The following is a 22,050-nucleotide window of genomic DNA, read 5'->3' on the forward strand; positions in this document are numbered from 1 at the left end:
TAAAATTTAAAAAAATAGAATCTTAAAATCCTTTATATATGGAGTCTATTTGATAATATTTGGGGTTCATTGGTTGAGTTGCTTTTATTATAAGTTATTTCCTTCTTACAGTTTTTTAAAACAAGCCTTCTAGAAAAAGGAACGGAAGTGAGCTGTGTCCTGTTTCTACTGATCAGGCCTTCTGCGGAGGACAGTGAGGGTCCTGGGTTAAAGTCTGTCCTTTTGCTTCCTTGATACCTGCTTCTGGGCATTTGGCTCTGACGCTGCTTCTGCCATCTGTACCTGTCCCAGACCAGGGAATTCCAGGGTGTGTGGCACCAGCGTTCTGTGCTTCAGGTTCTTGGTGACCTCTGACCCCTTGCTCATTGGCTCCTCTCCCTCCCAGCCATCTTTACAGTGAAATCAGTGTTCTGGCTCCACGCTTGTACAAGCCGCTCTTGGTGCTATTCTGCTGGTTGGAATGCTCCAGCGTAAGGGCCCCTGGGACGACCTCTCCTTCTCCAGGACCACATGCGCCCTCCTATAGACAGACTCAGACGGTCCCTCCCTGTGTCCTTACTGTCCCTCACCCGTGTTTTGTTCCACGCCTGGCACTGTGTCGAAACTGTCTGTTTACGAGTCCATCTGCACATTAGACGGTGCGCTCCTTGAGGGTAGGAAATTATGTCTTTATCTATGTACCCATGGCACTCGGTAAATATTTGCCCAAAGCACCAGACTGTAGAGTCTGAGGGTAAACAATACCGGGCTGTCAACAGCTCCCTATTGCACAAGGCTGCGGCAGTGGCTGTGGTGCTGCGGGCTTTATTTTTAATTTTATGTTTATTGTTATTGTTAGCAGCAGCATCATTTTAATAATGAGAACTACCACAAGCAGTGACCCCAGCAGCTCTCTCTGTGTGAAGAAGTCCAAGGTACATCTTTCTCTCCCAGGAGATGACAGCTACCCAGCGTCGGGTCTTCCGTGATGGCCACTTGGGCAGTGTCTGGTTTGTTTTGGGGAATTGAGGGCTGAGGATCCACATGCTGGTCAGCCACCTGCTGGATGACCCTGCTAATGCTGAGCACTGGAAGGTGGCTGTCTCCGTGGGTGTCTGTTTGCAGGGGAGATAAGCATCTCCCCTGGGCCACTCCTGCTGGTGTTTGTGTCTTTTAGATTGCATGTATGTTTGGGGTTGTGGAGGCCATGTTGCCTCATGCATATGCCCTGCCCTGATACAGACTGCCACCCTCCATGAGGACTTAGTGGCTCCGGGAGCCAGCTCTGTCCTGCCTTGCCCTCCTTGTACTGGACAATGGAGATAAGGTTCTATATGTATCAGCTAAGATCATATTCTGGGAACACTGATTCAAGCTGGCTCACTGTGCCGAAAGCTACCAATTGGTACAAGGATGGACAAGGATAGGCCTCCCCACCCTCCCTAAGCTTCCTGCCTCTGGTCTCCTTCCATCTTCTCAGGAGGAGCCAGTCAACATTCCTGGCTTAAAAATAACCTAGAAGGGAGGCAGGGCCGGAGAGGAGGCTCAGCTGTTACGCGAATGACGAATGCATGGATTTTGCGGAAGACCTGAGTTTGATTCCCAACACCCAGGTGATGTATCTGGTGAGTTTTGTATCACTCCATCTCCAGGGGATGCCCTCTTCTGACCATCAAGGGCACCTGCACAAGTGTATTATATCCACACAGCAACAAATAAACATCTTTAAAAATGCTATCGACTTGGTTGATAGAAAGTTCGCTTAGCATTTGTGAAGCCCCGAATTTGATCACTGGCACCCTCTAAACTAGGTGTGGTGGCACACGCCTGAAATCCCAGCATTGCAGGGATGGATCTCCTCTCTGAAAGATGGGGCGCATGGTTTTTTGTTTGTTTGTTTGTTTTTACTGTTGATGAGTGTTTTGTCAGAAAACCAAAGGAAGCCTTTTCCAATTAAAAAGAATACTTTGTATAAAGAATCCTCACCCACCTCTCACTACCTCTCCCAACCAAGACGCCAGAGTCTCCATCCGGAGCTGCAGAGGGTAAGACAGTGAAGGCACCCTGGCTTCCCTCCAGGGCCTTGCTGCCGTGAGCTGAGGGCACCAGTACCAGGCTGGGCCTGCAGCCTGCTGGGATCTGGCTCCCCTCCCAGATGTTGGCCTGTTGGCTACCTCATGCCCCGGCTGGTCTGCCCCGTTCCACATTCCAGGTCTCTGTCCTCCAGCACTCACTAGAGCCATGTTTGCTCATTCAGACCCAGATTCCAAGCGTAGGTCTGTAGGTCATTTTCCCTGTGGGACTATAGTCATGCTGCTGCTGAGCTGGCCTCAGCATCGCTAAGGAGCTATCCCAGCCAGTCCTGCATGGCTGTCAGTGCAGGGGCTCAGATCTCCCTGGGGGTGAAAAGAGAAGCTGCGACTACCCAGCAGCCACACCTCGACCCTTCCACTAGCTGTAGAAGTCCAAGTCCACCTGACAATAGGACTCCTTGGACCTATTGGCTTAGCTGTTGGCACAAAGGTTCCCTGTCAGCTCTGCTCCTGCTGTCACTGTTGACATGACCCGCTGAGGTTCCTGTGGCACAGCTCTCTGTAGTAGGTTTTTTATGGACCGCCAGCCCCCAAATCAAAACACAGAGATTTATTAACTATAAAAGCTTGGCCTGTAGCTTAGGCTTGTTTCTAACCCATTTATATTCATCTACAGGCTGCTATGTGACTCATGGCTTTTATCTCTCCTGCATGTCTTGTTCCCTCTGTGTCCGACTGGCAACCCTGCATTCTTCTTCCCAGAGCTTTCTCTGTCCAGAAGTCCCTGCTATACCTCTGGCCCAGCTATTAACCATTTAGCTTTTTATTAAAACATTCACAGTGACATGTCTTTACACAGTATAATCAGATATCTCACAATAGTTCTCCACGACTTTTCTTGGCCCTGTTTTCCTTTACCTCTTTCTCAAATTCAAATATCAGCTTCTCCCTGACTGAACACTGACCACAGAGCCCTGGGGTGGAGCAGGCAGGGATGACTGAAGAATACACAGTGAACAGAGTCTGGATCCTCCCAGATGGCCAAGTTACTCAGCCATTACCATAGCTTTGATGTGGTTGGAATGATTATACCAAGACTCATGTGGTGGGCACTTGATCCCTAAGTGTGGTGGTATTTAGACCATGGGACCCTTAAGAGAGGCAGCCATGACTAAAGAAATCACAACTACTAACCCTAGTGGGTACTGTCACAGCTGCTCTCCCCCAGAAGGAATTGTATGTAGCTGTCTCAAGGCTCTCATTGGTTGTCATGAGAACACATTACTGTGAAGAGGAAGCTGGCTCTGGAATCCCTCTGGCTTTCTGTCTGGTCATGTGATCACTCCCTCTTGTGTCATCCTTCATACACTGTTGAGATGCAACCAGAAAGCCCTCACCAGTGTCAAGCAGACACCAGGGCCACACACTTGAACACCACAACCAGGTAAACCTCCTTTGATTGTAAAGCACCAAGGTTTAGATCTTTTGCTATAGCAATGGGAGAGAACAACACATTTTCACTGAATCATCTTTAATAGGAGCCCCTAGCCCTACATGATCTGTGAGTTCTAGTCTCCCCGAGGCCTGCAAATTCCAGGAACAAAAACCAACTCCAACTCAGATCAGCAATAGACGTCCTCTGCCAACTGTATACATGAAAGAAACTAACTCAACAGTTGTTCAAATGGTCCCCATGTCTGGATCTTCCCAAGGTGACACAGTAAACCCTCATAAAGCAAGCCATCTGTAATGTGACTCACCTAGGAAACACATTTTAAGTTGAAAGATGCAGTTCAGACTCCTGTCTTGGTGACATCAGAACGCAGTCTGAACATCAGGCAAGGGGTACTCTAAGAGGAAATGCCTGGTCCCTCATACTACTGAAATGAAGAAACCCCAACAACGGACTGGAATCCCGTGCTGGAGGAAGAGAAGAGCTGCAGAGGAGGAACTTGCCTCCCAGGAAGAGAGGTCACATCGTTCTGACCTCCTGCAAGATCACCTTGCAGGAGGGACTGGAACTGAGGTGATGCCGGGTCAGAGATGGGCAGGACCACTCCTTGACCTGGACTGCTTAGCCCTGCATGCATCCTGCCTTCTATTCGGGCCTAAACTGCATGTCAGGGCCACATAGATGGATTTGGGTAACTAGACCTCTTTGCTCTTTGTGATGTGATGGCATTGAGCGCATCTCCTTTCTTCGCTCCTCACGATCACTGCTTTCTTTGATTTTGGCTTTATTGGGCTCTAACAAAACAGATACTTCACAGACCTGCCTTGGTCTCTGGGGTTGGGGCCTGGAGTTAGACGTAGCCTGTATATAACACTGTAGGACGACTTCATAACCAGTACGGACAGCCATGACATGCCCTCCTTCCTTGTCCCCCTGGATCACCCGGGAGATGGGATGAGAGCCCGTGCTTATTTGATGATGCCCTTCCTCTGAGAAGGAAAGTGACTTTGCCAAGGCCACACAGCCTACAGGCTCATGAGTCAGATGTTTAGACCCGACTCTGCTTGCTCTATTGTGTTGTAGACGTCAACCAGGGCCACACCACGTGTAAAGTTCTTCCATTAACTTGTTCTCCTAGATTCTTGCTCTCCCCACCCTCGTAGCTGCTGTTACACACAGGCTCCAGGCTAACAGGAAGTGGAGACAGCCTGACTGTAACTATGTACTGTGGACTACCCATCAGTCACGTGCTGTAGAACCTTCCCTGCCTCTAAAATGTGTAAGAAGTTACCCTCACCTTGCCACTTAGATGTGATCTATCCTCTGATCTCCTGCCATGCTGCTATCTGTCTGACTACCCGTGGCGTTAATAATTTGTTTAATACATCCCTTACCCAAATAGAAATTTACCTCAGCATTCCCCTTGGACTCTAAACCCCAAACCTTTCAACATGCCTTTAATATATACAACAGAAAGCCAGGGGAGGGAGGGAGTGGGGGAGGGGAGGGGGAGAGGGAGGGAGTACATGCTCATCATCCCAGCACTCAGGAGGTGGGGGGGTGGGGGATCAATAGTTCAAGGTCACCCTCGATACCCTGAGACTGGGACTAGCCTGGGCTGCATCAGACCCTATCTCACACTACCCCTTTGCCTCCCCCACCCCCGTACACATCTGCCATGGTTTTAAGTGCGTAATCAAACAGCAGGTTGAAATGAGCTAGGCACTTACATAACTGCTCAGGACCAGAGATTTTACAACGCAATGTGGAATCCTTAAATTTGAAGCTGTCCCTGAGCATAAAGAGGGTTAATGCTGTACCATGGTCCAGCCGGTCCTCTTCCTTATGCCCTTAGGTAGCTGAAGGTCAGTTCTGGCCCTTTGCTCATCCAAGAACAACCTGTGCATTTTAAGGGAACTTCCAGGGAGTGATGTTTGATAAGCTTTTGCTAACTTACCAAGATCAAGGTTTCGCCGGAGTTGCCCTTGAGGACCGTGAACACATAGAGGAGCACTAGTGACTCTTTGCTTTTCTTAGAAATCCCTATCAGTTCCTTTCCAATTCAACCACACAGCCTCTGGCTGCTGGAGTCCCAAAGGTCTGCTTGATAGCAGCCCACACAGCACAGCTCACAAGTGGTTTCTGCTGGGAAGAGTTCCTGAACCCAAGGTATGCCTGAAATATACAGCAAAGCAAGGTTCCCGCCCTCACCTATGAAGCGTGTTGCTTTCGTGCCTGGGGTTGTGGTTAGTGGAGAAAAAGTCTTGTCTGCCCTGTGTCCCCTGAGCCAGTGTGGAAACACACACCAAACTCCACCACACTGCCTGTAGCTGTAACAGCAGTCTGGAAGACAGGCCAGCAGGAGGCAGCTTTCCCAGATAACTGCTCACACAAGGGGGTTTCCAGCATCTATCCTCGAGATCTGCGCTTCTCAACCCACCTAATGCTGCAACCTTTAGTACAGTTCCTCACATTGTGGAGATCCCCAACCATAAGATTATCTTGTCGATACTCTTCATAACTGTAATTTGGCTACTGTTATGAGTCATAATGTAAATACCTGATAAGCAACCCCAAAGGGGTCGGAACCCACAGGTTGAGAACCACTGCTCTAGATGCTCACCTGTGAGAGCAGCTGAAGGCACTGACTTGGGGGAGGGGCAGCCTCATGCCGAGGGCCCATTCCAGGCATTTTGCAGGAGCAGTAAGTGAATGTCTTCAGTAATAGAGGGTGATCAAAACGAGGAGTCAGAAGCAAGATTTAATAAACACAGGAGTGTATTAAAGAATAAGGAGACAAGATCCAGGATAACAAGGAGAGTGAGAGACTCTGTGGAAACGAAGTCTGAGATCCCATTTTCCCATTAGGTTATTGAATCTGTGGCTGATGGGGGGAGAGCAATGCTTGACTTGGTGCCAATAAAGAACTTGGATAAGAAATACCTACACAGATGCATGCACAGTCACATATACTCTCATGCAGAGATGCACACATTCACACAAAGAAAGACTGGGCATGTACATATGTAAACATACATGTAGTCACTCAGAAACACACATGTGTGTGCCCGTATGCACATGTGTGAACATATAGGAATGGGGACATATACACCTCCCTTATGTATAAACGCATCCATGTACACACCCATGCATGGGAATAGTACCCAAAAGTATACACACACAGAGGGTCTTACAGTTTTTAACAATGAATTGTACAGAAATTTATGCTCACTTAAAGGAAAGAAAATGGCTACTGAAAGAGCTTGGAACAGTGCCAGACCAGTCTACAAAAGAGAAAGCTGAGCTGGGGGGTGGTGGTGGTGGTGGCGCACACCTTTAATTCCAGCACTCAGGAGGCATAGGTGGGTGGACCTCTGTGAGTTCGAGGCCAGCCTTGTCTACAAAGCTACACAAAGAAACCCTGTCGGGGGGGAGAAGAGAAAGAAGAGAGAGAGAGAGAGAGAGAGAGAGAGAGAGAGAGAGAGAGAGAGAGAGAGAGAGAGAGCGCTGTGCCCACAGCCTCTCCTGGGTCTGTACATGTTGTATACTCCCCTGCACAAGGGTGGCTTTCCTTGGAAGGATTCTCTCAGATGTTAACCTCTAGACCCCTCCCCCACCCTGTTCTTGTTCTCCTAACTGAGTTCCTTGTCTGCTGGTAGGATCACATGGCACTGAAGTGGGGTCACCCCACATTCTGGAAAAGGAGAAGAGGTTCTGGATTTGTATTCAGGACCCACTGACAGTCATGGGGACCTTGCAAGCAGCACGATTTTGCAGTGGGGAAGAGGACTCAGCTGCATACGAAACAGCGGGAAATGGGCTTCTATTGCCTGGTTGACTTGTACAGTCAGCAGACTGCAGCCAGGGTCAACAGATGAAGGGATTAAAGAGAGGGTCTGCACAGTGGAATGTCATTAAGTCGTGAAAACAAATGGAATGTTGATGTGACCAGACTTAGAGTTTCAGCCTGGGCCCCCCAACAAGCCAGCTTCAGTCACTCGTCATCCATAAGCCAAGTACAGTAGCCAAGTTTGCCAAGTACAGTAGCCAAGTTTATAGCAAAAAGAAAGAAAAGGAGATTTTATTCAGTGTAGGGGCAAAGAGGTCCGTGCTCCCCCTGAGTGCATCTTTGGAGTCTGGATATTGCAGTAGCCTAGGAAGCTACTGAGGCTTTGGACTCCACCTTCCACCCCCCCACCCCAAATACAAAAAAGGTAAATATAAGCCTTTCCACTCCTTAAACTCCCATATTTATAAGTGGAGATCCCTGGGCTTTGCTGAGGTCCATTAAGGCAATGATATTTCCTCCTGGTTAAAATAATGGAATCTAAATTCTATCTCTGTCCTGGGTGGAGAAACATTAGTTAATCCAGTTAGGTCTGCAAGTCATTTCCCAAGGGGTTCATTCCCTCTCCCCTACAGGAAATCTGCATTACCTGAACCCATGCTAAGGAAGTAGGAGGAATAATTACCCCCTCAAATAGATAATGGACTCTTCCTTCCTGGAAGCCCTGTGGGGAGCCTCCATCAGGCACTGCAGAGTCTCAGGGTTACAGCCTGGCTGCCTCTCACAGCTCACCTGGGCACACATTCCCAAACACTCTGGTGCCTGCCACTGGGGGTGGGGAACGTCAGGGCCTGAGTTTTTATTCCATAAGATGAAGGAGCTTTGAGGGAGGGTGTGGTGATACATATACAATGATGTAATTGGGCTTCATGACTGACCACTGGACACTGAACACAGCTAAAAGGCAGAGTTACCTTATGTAAATCTGGACAATGAAGAAAATGAAATTCTGTGAAAACCCTGTTTGGAACTGGCCTGCAGGCGACTAAACCCTGTCCTGTTCCTGGTGATTGAAAACAGAATTGTGCACAAGCTCTTAGGCGGGGGCCCCCACTGTGACAGGGGACACAAAGGACAGCAGAGGAACTGGTGCGTTTCCATTTGTGCCCTGACAACGCCGAGGAAGTGGCTGAAATGAAAGCAGACAATGACACAGAGGAACCCATGGAAAAGGTAATTTAGAGCCACAGCATCTGGGGACACAATTAAGGAGCACGGACTTCCCACGGAGCCCTGCCTCTCTCCGCCTCTGCCAGGAGGGATGCCTTTCACAGGGCTTGCACAATGGTCTCCCAAGGCTTCAGAGAACTGTACTGGGGTGACTCATCAGAGCCCACAATGTCCTGGGGACACACACACGTCTATTAACAACTGGTGGCTCAGTGAAGGGGCGCTGCCAATATTTTTTGATTTTGTTTTTCATCAACCTCGTTCAATTGAAAAGCAGTATCAGAATAAGTTTAAGGTGCAGTAGGGTCTTATCTATGAAGGAAAAGCAAATGTCCAACATTCTACAACATGATCCAATGTCAGTGCTTGGGCATAAGGAACTTCATGCCAAGTTCTTATGATCTCTTCATTTACCGTGATAACACAATCGCATTGAGAATTAAGTAGTCAATTAAGAAGTTTCCTTGAGCAGTCTAAGACCTGAGATATGGGCTTATTGAATTGTTGCTGCACAGCAAACCTCAGGGGCCTAAATGGTACAGTTTGGACGGTGAGGAGCCCAGGCTGTGTGGCCACACAGTTGGGACCTCAGCAGCAGCATGGGAGCTGGGGACATTCACTCAGTTTAGACCTAGGGGAAGGACCAAATCCCCCTTCTTCCCCTTATTGGAGCTGTTAGAGTCAGAGCCCAGGCACTGGCAGCCGGAACAAACTGGTTTAGCCATTGTGCCCATTAAAGTGATAAATAATAATGAAAAGCAGACAAAGGCGTTTTATTCAGCATGGTCAGTTTGAGGAGAGGAATACATAAAGAGGTCTGCAAGTTCATCCTCAGGGACCCTATATGAGGTTCCAGTTTAAATAGAAGCCAGGAGGCATGCACAGCTAAGCAGTCTGTCAAGGTGTGGTCCCATTTGTCACCAGGGCACCAATGTTATCAGCCTCACTGCTGCAGTCTTCCCTGTGTGTGGCCTGACAGTTTGTCAGACTGTGTGAAATCTCTCTCAGGCAGACAAGCTCCTCCTTTGGCTGGCTCCAGCTTTCCCCTCCCCAGGATGGGATTCCTGAGGAGATGTTAGTGCTCTGAGGCTCTTGAGCACAGTCTTTTTAACACAATGTCTCTGTAGCTGGGGAGTTACACCTCGGGCATCCCCCTGTGGCTATGAACAGGCTTCTCTGTTCCTTGTAGACACAGAATCGAGGGCCAGGGTAGGTGACAGGAGCTGTGGCATCTCCACAGCACAGCTCACAGGATGGCCACCAACTTGCTAGCCAGACAGCAGTGGTACTTAGTGGGAAGAACTGGAGAGTGTCTGTCTCTTCCATCTTCTCAAAGGCAGAAGTCAAATGTGCCCAGTTTGCATCAACTCAAAAGCAAGGCGTGCTGGGACTCAGCCTCTCCAGGAAGACATTCCAAAGAAGGTACAGCCCAGAAGACTTGAAAGATGGCGTGACTGGTCATCTTCACTGTCAACTTGACTCAGTATTGCTATGGGGAGAAGACCCACCCCGAGTGAGGGAGTGCCATCCCATGACTGGAGTGGCTGAGGGTACACACCTCAGCTGAGGAGTATGCTAAAGATTCCCGTGGCCATTACACCTTGTTCTCATCATAGCACTGGTGTGGAGTTGTGGGTAACTTTGTGACAGGGGCCTCTCCGTTCTTGTCTTCTTGAATGAACCAATTTAGCCAGGAGACAAAGACAGCTCAAGCAGAAGTCTGTTTAGCAAAGCAAGCAAATACTCGGAAGAGAGATCAGCTTGGCCTTGCCAAGCATGGGAAACGGTCCACCGGGTCTGCATTATGGATTTTGAGGACGTTTTAAGGAATCTATATGAAGCAAGTGGTGTATCCATGGGTTAAGGGGACACAAGTTCCCTCCCACGTCATGATGGGACCAGATTTATTTATTTTTTATAGTGTTTGCACAAAGGGTGGTAGGTTTTGTGGGTGTGTACACCACAGTAGAGGTGATGCATTATGTCAAGTCTTTTGAGGCCCTAGACCCTCTGTTAGTACACCTAAGTGACAGCCGGGAAAGTGTCCTGTTGTCTTAGTTCCTGATACAGTGGGTAGAACCTAAATGAAGCTTCAAGGATGTCTAACCACAAAGGGGCATCTGGCCTGTAGGAGACACAGCTGCCAAGTCACACCTGCAGTTTCCTTGGTTACCTCATTGCCTCCCTGGTATCAATGTATCTTATAGCTAGAGAAGTCACCCCAAAGAGGGTGGTATTGCTGGGGTTGGGGAGATTGGAGCCCATTTTGCTCCCAGCTTCTGGATCAATATTGGTGCTTTGTAAAATTCCCTGTATAGGGTGGGTGTTTCCTCTGCTTTCACTCAGCATCATAGATGGTACCTGATGAGGGATGAGAGTTAGTCAGCTCATCATTAGGAAGACAGACAGACTAAATTGTATCCTAAGCAGGTGTGCACACACACGCGCGTGCGCGCGCGCGCACACACACACACACACACACACACACACCATTTTAACCACAGCATGCCCATCTCCCCATGCTATATATAAACCCTGTCCTACAGGGATCAAACTGAACCAGCCAACATCCTTCCTTTCCTTTTCTCTCCTTCTTTGTCCTCAGAACAACAAAACCCATGGGTATTCAAGTCTTGGACGTGTCTTCCTGGCTTGAGATAGGCTCCAAAGACTTCAGACACAAGGCAAATAAGAAGCCATGGGATCAGTAAGCCAGAGGCCAGTGGAATCCTACTAGTGAGGAAAAAGAAGCCACTGCGATGGCCAGAATAGCAAAGGAGCTGGCAGATGCTTCAATGAGCACAGAAAGACTCCCAGGTCCTTCACCAGGCCAGGCCAGCCAGCCCTTCTTGGGCACCCGAACTGCTGAGAAGGCAGACCTAACTCCAAAGGAGTCCTTCCAGATGTGCCCCTGTTGATATGGGTCCTGCTGGGTAGCTCATGGTCCTGGTGGCTGGAATGATTATCAAGAAACACTTGAAGATGGTCACATGAAGGCAAGCAGTTTGGAGTGTGGCTGCCACCAGAGCTTCTGGAAAAGGCTAGGAAGCCCCTGGAGCTTTCAAAGGTATCCCCACTGACTCTGGTTCCCACCTTCCTGCCTCGAGGTGGAGAGGGGATACATTTCTACTGCTTTAAGTCAGCCCAGTGTGTGGTGCTTTCTTATGTCGGCCACAGGAGGCAAACACATCACTCTTCAAAAACAAAGCAGTCATGATCAGCCACTACATGGATTCTATTAGCCAGCTGACCCAGAAAACTCAGGGCTAAAATTGGAACATCTGATAGAGGGCAGCTGGGATGCAAGCTTGTATTTAGACATGTAGACATGTCTGACCCTCAGGCTAGGCAGGGACCATAATAACAAGATACATCACAGGACAGACAAGTCCCTGACTCCCTAATGACCATGCAGTGGGGAGTACCAGTATCTGATGCCACCTACAACTGGAGTCTCTGTGAGAGCTTGGGTAGTTTCTTGTTTTCCTTTCTGTTATGAAAAGCAACCCAAAGGGGGAAAGGATTTATTTGGTTTAGACATCCAGACTGCAGCTCACCAGTGAAGAAAGTTGGGTCAGAACTCCAGAAGGAACTCCAGCAGAAGCCATGGAGGGATAATGCTTGCTGATTCACAATCTCATACTTATACACCTTTCTTATACAGTCCAGGACCACACACACAGGGATGGTACAACCCATCCTGGGTGGACCCTTCTCCATCAATTAGCAGTCAAGACAACTCCCCACAGACATATTCACAGGCCAATCTGCTCTGGGCAAGCCTTCAGCTGAGGCTTTCTTCTCGGATGACTCTACTAGGCTGTACCAACTTAACAATGAAAGTTAGCTAGGACAGGTCGGGGTCCATGCTTCTTGCCCGTGTGCTGTGGATGTTGCCAGGATGTATGGGATGGGGAGGGCTGGACTCTTGCAGATTTTAGGGATGGGGCAAAATCAGGAGCTGGGTGCAGCAAGAGGGCAGTCCACTTGGAACACTGGTTGCAAGATAATATTATATTCCAAAGACACCCACAACTCATTGCAGGAGGTCTCAGTCCATCTTGGCCTGTAGGAAGTAAGTGGTGTCAGACTCCCTTGGACACAGAACTCGACATTTTCAGTGGCTACAGTCCCATTGGTGCTTGGAGGATAAAGGCATGGCTGCTCTCCTCCACTGCAGTTGGCCAGGGCTATTAAGGCTCACCCATGACATCCAGAGAACACATGTCTGAGAGTGCCTTGCAGCAACAGGAAGGGATAGAGTGTTCTGCTTGCTGCACCGCACGGGTCAAAGTTACAGGACAAACAGGGCTTGCTGAAGGCTGGCAACTCCCTAGTACTTGCCTGGCACAACCCACACAGAGAAATATCATGGTGAGACTACCATGGGCGATACAGAACTGTGACCAGCTCCACCAGTGTGACCAGACTGGGAGCTGGTTCCCATTCTAGCCGCTACGTCTGAGGCTGACAGCAGGGACAGTGAACACCTTGGTGCTACATTCCTGCTCCAAACTCCCCATTGCCCTCAGATGCACAGAACCCCAGCTGTTCTTGTCTCCACCCTTCCAACTCTTCTCTGAAATGTCATACCCTAAATTCATGAAAAGCTTTGAGCTAGGCCCTCCAGTAAAGATAAAAACAGCCCCAGCTTAATCTCTGACTTCACAGAGATTATCTGTCCTGCCCCATATTCTGGTCTAAAAACAGCCAGTTCTATTTATACCAGATGAAACAGGCCACAGGCAATTCACTTAAACAGTAGGTAAAGATTTTGAGGGCAGATTAAAGCGAGACTTGAGAGTCCTGCCAACAGCACCTGCCTGCCTGCTTCCAATGGTGGGCACTGTGTGTTTAGGGCTGCTGGCTCTGGTCTTACAGGTGTGTGACTACTACTCAGCTCAGGGGTAAGGTTTTCACAGAGCCATCTGACCTGCTCAAAGGAGCCGGGTCCTGTGTAAAGATAAGTTGATCAGTGCACTTGTCAGTGACAAGAGAGCCCTAAGGGGTGGAAGGATGGCAGAAAGAGGGCCTTGTGTTGTTACAATCCAAGCATCAGGGATTGGAGAGAGGACAAGGCAAAGTGCTTACTGTGTAAGCATGAGGACCAGGGAGGTCAGAGCTCCAGAACCCTCATAAAAAGCAGGGCACAGCAGTATCTGTCTGTAAACACTAGGGAGCTGGACACAGCTTGAATCCTGGCACTCAGTGGCCAACAAGCCTAGCCGAATGACTGAGTAGAGTGAGATCCTGTCTCAAAAAATAGGTGGAGAAAAATGAAGACACCTGATGATGACCTCTGGTCTGCATGTACACACACGTGTATGCACATTCATAAATGAGCCCCCTACACACACACACACACACACACACACACACACACACACACACACACACGGGTGGGGTGGGAGGATACACTGACTTAGGGCTGGCAAGAAGAAGCTCCCTAGAAAGCCACACAACAAACTTTCTGTTTCTGGCCCCCAAACCCCAATCTGGAATTCACAAAGTAAGAGCTGAGCTCACCACCGGTCTTCTAAGACCCAGGCTCTGGAGGCATGCAGGCTGACTAAGCAGGGATGGGAAGCTCCCAGTTACTCAGACATCACAAGGGCCAGGCTGATGTAATCCTGCATGTCAGTATCCCTGCAAAGCCCAGACTGCCTCTTCCCCAGCCAGGGCTCCACGAGGGCTGTGGCACAGCCTCTGGCTCGTGCCTTTAACTCATCACACAGTGACTTACGGCTTCTGTCTGCCCTAAGGCTCCTTCACCAGACCCCACCAGTATGAAAGCCCTTTCAACAGGGCTTACGTGAGCCTCAGGAAGGCTCAACAGGGGAGGCTCAAACACAGACGTTGGCAGTGCCGATTCAAGGGGGGCATTATAAAGACCTCACCAGCAAGCACACAACATTATTTTTCCCAGCAAAGTGCTGGCATGCGCTTTTTCTTCATGGAAGCCTTGAGGGACCCAGGCAACTTCCACATAGTTTCTCCTTCCTTCATGGAATCTGCTGTCTCGGAGTACTTAATGGCTGCGGACCCTACCACAGTGTTCACAGTCAGCTGGCAGAGGGGAAGAGAGGCAGAGCAGGCTTCCTTGTGATCCGAACTTGATCCCCCCCCATCACGTGTTTGAAAGCATGGTCGCTGGATGGATAGAGGTGCAGTTTGGGAGCTGCGAACCACTAAGACGTGGAGCCTCCTTAACAGCAGTGCATCACTGGGGGCGGGACTTGAGGGTCTACCGCCTGAGCCACTTCCGGTCTGCTCTCGGCTTCCTGACTGCCATCCTAATGTGAGACCAGCCACCTTCACTCAACTGCCACCATGCCGTCCCATCATGGTGGACAAGTATCCTGTCACACTGAGTTGAAATAAACCCTTTCCTTGTTTAAGTTTTTCTCATCCGGTGTTTGGCCACAGAAATGAGAAAGGTAGGTAGTTCGGTGCTACGGTTTGGTGGTTGCACACTCTTCTGAGGCCTGTGTTAAAGGTCGGCCCAAGGCTGTGCCGCTGAGAAGCAGTGGAACTTTTAGGGTGTGGAGTCTCGTGTGAGGTACTTGTGTTGGGGCTGTGGGGACCCTGCCCCTTCCTCTCTGGCCAGGAGCTGAGTAGTTTGAGTTATTCACCACCCCCACTATAACCCCACCAGCAGCGGACCCACCTGGCCATGGACTTGCATGTCTTAAAAGCTTTGTATTCTTACAACTTAATTCTCTCTAAGGTTTTGTTGCAGGCACAGAAAACTAAAACCGGTGCATTGCCATTCAGCTGTCTCTTTGAGCAAACTGCAGGCTGCAATTCTATGGCACTTGGCTTGTCAGGCAGTAAAGGGAATCTGGGAATGTTGTCATTGTGATAGAAGCTGTGGGACCAGGGAGCCGTAGAGGCTCCTGTAAACACAGGGACTCACAACCTGGAGAGAGACAGGCCTCTGTCTCTGAACACCTAGGAAGACGCCAGGGATTCATGTGAGGCACATTATATTTACGCAAATAAATGTACAAACGTCATCGCCCACAGTAACAGCTGCACCCCATAGTTCTCTCTACCTGCAGACTGGGACTCCAGAGCAGGCCCCAAATCCTGCATTGTACCAAACCCTGCATATACAATCTTTCTTACCACAGAGCTCAGCCGGCTCAGCATAGATTTTTTTCTGACATTATTGGGAACTTTCACCTTTTTTTCTTGTAGACCAGCAGAAATCAACCCTTCTAATGCTGCGACCCTTTAATACAGTTCTTTGTGTTGTGGTGACCCCCAACATACAATTATTTCATTGCTACTTCGTAACTATAATTTTGCTACTGTTATGCATTGTAGTGTAAGGATATCTGATGTGTGACGTTGAGAACCACTGCCGTAGAAGCATTTTAAGGTTTCCCTGTGGCACAGCTGAATGGCTGACATCTCGTTTGTGGCCTTCAGGGCCATGGTTAGGTAAACTGTTCATTGAACACAAGCACTATGACTCCATGTTGATTGCCCAGAGGGATGCTGTGTGACCATGGGTACATACAATGAATATAGCTTGGATCTGTTGGTCAAAGGATTGGTTCATGCTCTAGTACTGGATGGAGCAGAATAATCTAAGATTTCGGCTCACTGCTGAGAACACACAGGATTGGGAACTTACAAATTGCTTATTTCTGGAAATTTCCACTTGTTCTTTTTAGCCCGTGGTTGGTCACAGCTGACTGACTGACTGAAGCTGTGAAGGGGGATTTGTGGGTAGAGGGCTGACTGTGGTAGGCACTACAAGCCAGGTGGGGTTCAAACTTCATGTTCAAAGTAACCATGTGAGGAAACCCGGCAGAAGTCTCAGTGATTTACCTGGGTCACGCAGCTGTTAACTTACTGCCTGAGTGTCCAAGCAGCAGGCTCTGGGCCACTAGTGCCTGGGGAATGTTTTCTGGTCTGTTTTTCAAACAAAAACACCCCCCTCTGAAGCAAGAGCCAGATCCATGATGCATGATCTTTTCAAGTTATCACCCTGACATTGCAAGGTCAGGAAGGGATTCAGCAGTGTTACTGCAGAGTGGTTTAGCACAGCATGGAGGAGTCCCGGTTTTCACCCTAAGGGTGCTGTATGTAGGCTTAAGTAACCTCAAGGGCACAGATGTATGATGTGGTCAAATCATTAGAACCTCATTAATTTGGTGTATTTGTCATCTTCATTTTAAAATCTGATTTATGTGACTGCAAGTCCCCCCACTTCATCTTGAATAATTGTCAGATTTAACAACCAGCTTGTAAAACTCCTGGAGATTTAACAATTGGCGGTTGTGACCCAGTACAAGCTGACTCTGACCTCCACTCGCCTGGGCCAGCTTCACAAACAAAACCACATAGGAAGAGTGTGTATGTGCGTCCCTTAAAACACGGTGACCTCCGTTTTTCGGCCAACTGGGACTTCTGCCATACAGACCAGCGTCACATCTTTCTTCTTCATGCCTGTCCCCAGCAGCTCAGGATGAATACAGAAAACCAAGGTTTAAAACTTAAAGCTCACATTGCTAAGAAGAGTGTGGCTGCCTTTGCTTTCCTGTGCCATTCTGGATTGTTCCCACTACCTCCTGCTGCTGTGTCTCTGCTGATTAAGAAAGCCTCAACTCTCAAAAATCACCAGGTACCAGCTCATGAGCCTAGTCTGCGATGTTTCAGAGTAGTCCAGCCCATGTCAGGTGGTGGCAAGGACCATATCCCCCAGCATCCGGGACCATGGCAGAGTCTCATGAGCTCACAGTGGATGGGAAGTGATTGCTGCTAGGATTGGCTGGGACCTTGACCTGGGCTAGGCTGTGCTAGAAGGAGTGGGCTCCTCACCTTGGCTTCACAGACCCTCTATTGTCCAGGTTGCATCACCCTAGCATTCCAAGAGGATTTTGCTGGAAGAAAGTGATCTACTTTGAAGGAAGGTCTTTGAAGGGCTGCGGTGTGTTTCAGTGTTGGAGTCCTGGCTTTAGTCACCACCATGCTGTTTATTTCATGCCATGGCTCTGAAAACCATAGGTCTACCAGGTGAGTTGGAGTGTTTCCTACGTATTCCATCTCTGCTTGGAAGACTGACTGGTCTTTCGGAGTGCAAAGTTCTAATAGCCATCCGTCATCCTTTGATACTCAGCTTGGGGGTCACTCTGCCTTGGGGATGTTACAGGCCTGGGTTCTTTCCCATCCTTCCCTCTCAGACATCATACTTATCCCTAGTGTGTCTTTCTTCCCAGACTGTTATCCTAGTGAGGAAATGGACAGTGGTTATGGAGTTTTGTGTTTTCTGAATGGCCTGGCATGAAACAGATGCTCACTTACTCACTGCTTAAGTAATTTAGATGGCAGAATGCAGCATCACCACCAGCTTATTATCTTGGTGCGAAAGCTCACATTGGACATCCTTTGTGAAAGTCACTGAGTTTCAAAGTGGTTGTTTGAATGAGAAATGTCTGCCAGAGACTGGTGTTTTGAAAACTTGGTTCCCAGTTGGTGAAGCTGTTGGGAAATGTTATGGAGTCTTCAGGAGGTAAAGGCTTGCTGGAGGAAATATGTGATTTAGAGGGAGGGCTTTATCCCACATCTCATTCCCTTCCTCTGCTTCTGGTGTGGGAATGATGGTGTGACCAGCCAGTTTCCTGCTCCTGCCTTCGTGCTTCCTACGCCTTCCTCACCATGATGAACTCTATGGGATCAAAGTCAAAGTCAACCCCTCCCTCACATTGCTTTCCCTCAAGGTCTTCTATCACAGCAACAGGAAAGTAACAAGGGCAGAGGGGGTCTTGGCTTCATTTCATTCTGGAATTCTCTTTCTCCTGGTCTGCTGAAGAAGAGATAGAAAATGCATAAATTGATTTAGAAAATCTTCCCGTGATAACAAGTTCAGCCATTTTCCTAAAGCAATAACATTTATGAAAATACTCTAAACTCACCAAAAGGAAAATCAGTGTTGTGCACATACCAAGGGGATGCCAGTGTGTGCATGCACAGAGGAGATGCACTGGAGTATGGGATGTTTCCTGACATCTCAATAGAACTCACATCTGGGAAATGATGTTTGAGGTCGGGGGGAGAAGGAAAGGAGCTGGAAGGGAAGATGTTTGTTCAGTGCTTTATTTCTTACAGAACACCCATGGTCTAGTCTTGACCATAATGGTGATTTTATTAAGAGCCAAGTGGAGATGTGTCCGGGAAGCAGTAAATTTCATGATTAAAGGGAACAGCTTGGGAAGTTTTAACTTGGGCCCCCTGTGAAACCATAAACATGGTCAAGATCAGGATGTCCACCCACCCACCCCAAGACTCCCACTGATTTTTTGAACTTTTTCCTCTCAGCCCAGGCCTCCTCTCCATCACAGGGAAGGAAATACTGTGGAAGCTTGAATCTCTACACCTTCCAGAATGATGGGATGTTCTGGAATATGCATCTGCTGTCCCAGGCAAGCAAGTAGTGCCCTCTTCTTTTGAAGGCAATCAGCATCCTGGTCATGGCTGAGGGACTTAGAACAAAAAAAAAACCCTCAGCCTTGGGAAACTTTGTCCTACAAGAAACCAAATCACCTCTTGGTTTTTCTGCCGTCACTTGATGCCTTCAGTCCCCAGACACATCGTGCCTCCTATCTGGTGAGACTAAGAATTTGGGCAAAGTAGTCATCCCAGGGGACTTTGAACGAGTTACTGTTTTCGGCCTTCACAGGCAGGCAGAATTAGGGAGTTGGAGATGCTGTGGTCAAAGTCAGCAACTTGGAATGTTATCCTTGAGAATAACACTGGGTGGAAGAACACACTCAAAAAAATGTTCTAGACTATGTGGACCAAAAATTGTCATTAGGTCCCCACAGGAAGTGAGTTCTATGTTCATCTTTGTAAGTAAGAGGTGGTAGAATTTATAGTGTTAGCCAGATATGTCCCCGCCAAGAACGTTTTAAAGAAGGGCCTTTCTTGTCACCTCCCACATTCACTCAGTGGTATCTCCACCCACCTACTGTGCAGTTAGATACTGCCATCAATAACTCAGACACACAGCTGGTGCGTCAGTTGGTAGGACATGACATATTGGAGGGTTGGGGAGTCTCTACCATAAGCTGGGAGCTGGGACCACCTGGAAACTGTCTAGTCCTCATGTCTGTCCCCAAGAATGGGATGACTAGAAGGTTGGATTCAGCACAGCCAATGTTTAGATATAAGCTCTAATGTGCCACGAATGCCTCACGGACTGGATGCCAGGCTCCAATAGGGTGCCTTTCCTGAGGGAATGCCTGCTGAGCAAACACGTCCCTGAGAGCAGGCTAGAACTCACGCTCCACCTCACAAAGTGTCCAGGGCAGTTCAGATCCATGAAGGATACTGTAGACCAGATCCAATAGGTACTTTTTCTTATGGTTCTTGGGGGTCACACACCCTCTTTTTATAAGGACACTAACCCTATCAGAACGTACCTTGTGACTTCATTGTACCTTGTTTCTTTATCTATTACAAATGTTTCTAAACTGGGAAGCAGACCTGAAGTAAAAGAGTATGGGGAGTGAGGGACAAAAGTATTCCCTCCTGTCTTAGTCAGGGTCACTGTTGCTATGACAACCACCAGGATCAAAGCAACTTTGTTAGGAAAGGGTTTATTTGGTTACTTTTCCATACCACTGTTCATCACCAAAGGAATTCAGGACAGGACTCAAGCAGGGCAGGGAGCTAGAGGTAGGACCTGATGCTGAGGCCATGAAGGAATGCTGCTTACTGACTCGCTCCTCGTGGCTTGCTCAACCTGCTTTTTAAGAGCGCCCAGTACCTCCAGCCCACGGATGGCACCAGCCACAATGGTCTGGACCCTCCCTCATCAATCACTAATTTAAAACATGTCCTACAGGCCTGCCTATAGCCAGATCTTAGGTGGGCATTTTCTCAATTGAGGCACCATCCTCTCCAGCAACTATAGCTTGAGTCAAGTTGACATAAACTAGTGTAGATGTAGTTTTCTGTCCCTCCAGGTCCTGCAGTCTTATAGTCCCAAATAAATACACAGAGACTTATATTAATTGTAAACTGTTTCACCAATGGCTCGGGCTTCTTAATGGCTAGTCCTCTCCTAATTATCAACTCATTTCTATTAATCTGTGTATCTCTATGTGGTCTTGGTTTACCAGTGATGCTCCGGCCTCTTTCTTCCTTGCCAGCTACATGGCATCTCCCTGACCCCACCTATTCCCTTTCTCTATTCCTGTTCAGATTTCCTGCCTGGCTAAATCCTGCATGTCCATTGGCAGAAACAGTTTCATTCATCAACCAAGAAAAGAAACATGCCTTCACAACATACAGAAGGATATCCTCCATCACACATCTCCACAAGAAGATGCTGTGGAGTTTGTGTTTGGAAAATACACAAGTAAGTGAGGTACAAAGAGAAAAATGGGTCAAGATCTCATCAACTATACAGTCCAGAATGATCTTTAAAAGGCAAAGCCATTTAATGAAGGACCCACTCTTTAGGAATAATTGGCACCATGACTCTATGTGAGGGAAAAATCAGAACCAGAGACAGATTCAGAACCTGAAACATTGTTGGTTTCTACTTGCTTCATCGAATATACTTGGGAGACAGTCATCAATCATCCAAGTGACCTTTACCAACTAAAAGCCAGAAGGTACCAGGTGAGTACTAAGAATTCTGTGTCCACAATGAACTTTCTCTAGACTGCCCATTTCCAGCATCTTGACTTCTCTTCACACAGTCATTTCCCTGTAATCATCCACTGACAGTCGTTCCTTCTGCTGCAGAGACTTACAGTTATTCATGCTCTTGGAAGCCCTAAGAACACTCTCAGTGAACACACTGTTGTCCCTTATAAAATGTAACCCTGTGCAAACCTCTCTGTGCAGCATCTTCTTAGACAGCTGATGTCCTGAATCCTGGGAATGGAGAGGAGACTGCAAGGAACAGGATGCTTTATTATGTGTAGGTTTGGGTTAAAGGTTAATAAATATCTCTTATCTCTGCTAGTTCAAATAATTTCTTACAAATAAACAGACAAAGAAACACTAACCTATAACACAAATTCCCAAATGTTGTTTGTAAATTTTTGTTTTCATTAAATGGGGTTGGTTATAAATGGTTAATGATCACAACCGATCTCTTTTTAAAGGTAAAAGGGAGATTAGGGTATGGAAACGAATACTTCATATTGGTATGGTTTTTCACTTATTGATACAAATTTAAGATCAATTTCATGATGTATATATTTCTCCTCTTGTTTAGGCATTGTGTCTGTATAACTCATTTTAAAATGCAATGTATAATACATTAATTTAATTAAATATATTGTAGTTACCTATAATTAAATATATTGTAGTTACCTATAATAGTCAAAACTTATAGTTAGGTTAGTTAGGTTTTTTAGATATATACAAAGATGTATTTGAGATGGATAGTCTTCAAACCTTTCAAAGACCTTCAAAAAATGACATTTAAATGGGTTAGGGTTTTTCACGATTGTGAGACACAACTACTCCTGGCAAACCGATTACATCTTAGAGGAAGATGGGCATTGTAAAAACTCCTTATGTAGTTTGCTTTCAACATG

Source organism: Mesocricetus auratus, unplaced genomic scaffold (assembly GCF_017639785.1).
Source record: "Mesocricetus auratus isolate SY011 unplaced genomic scaffold, BCM_Maur_2.0 Super-Scaffold_100013, whole genome shotgun sequence".
Classification (NCBI taxonomy): domain Eukaryota; kingdom Metazoa; phylum Chordata; class Mammalia; order Rodentia; family Cricetidae; genus Mesocricetus; species Mesocricetus auratus.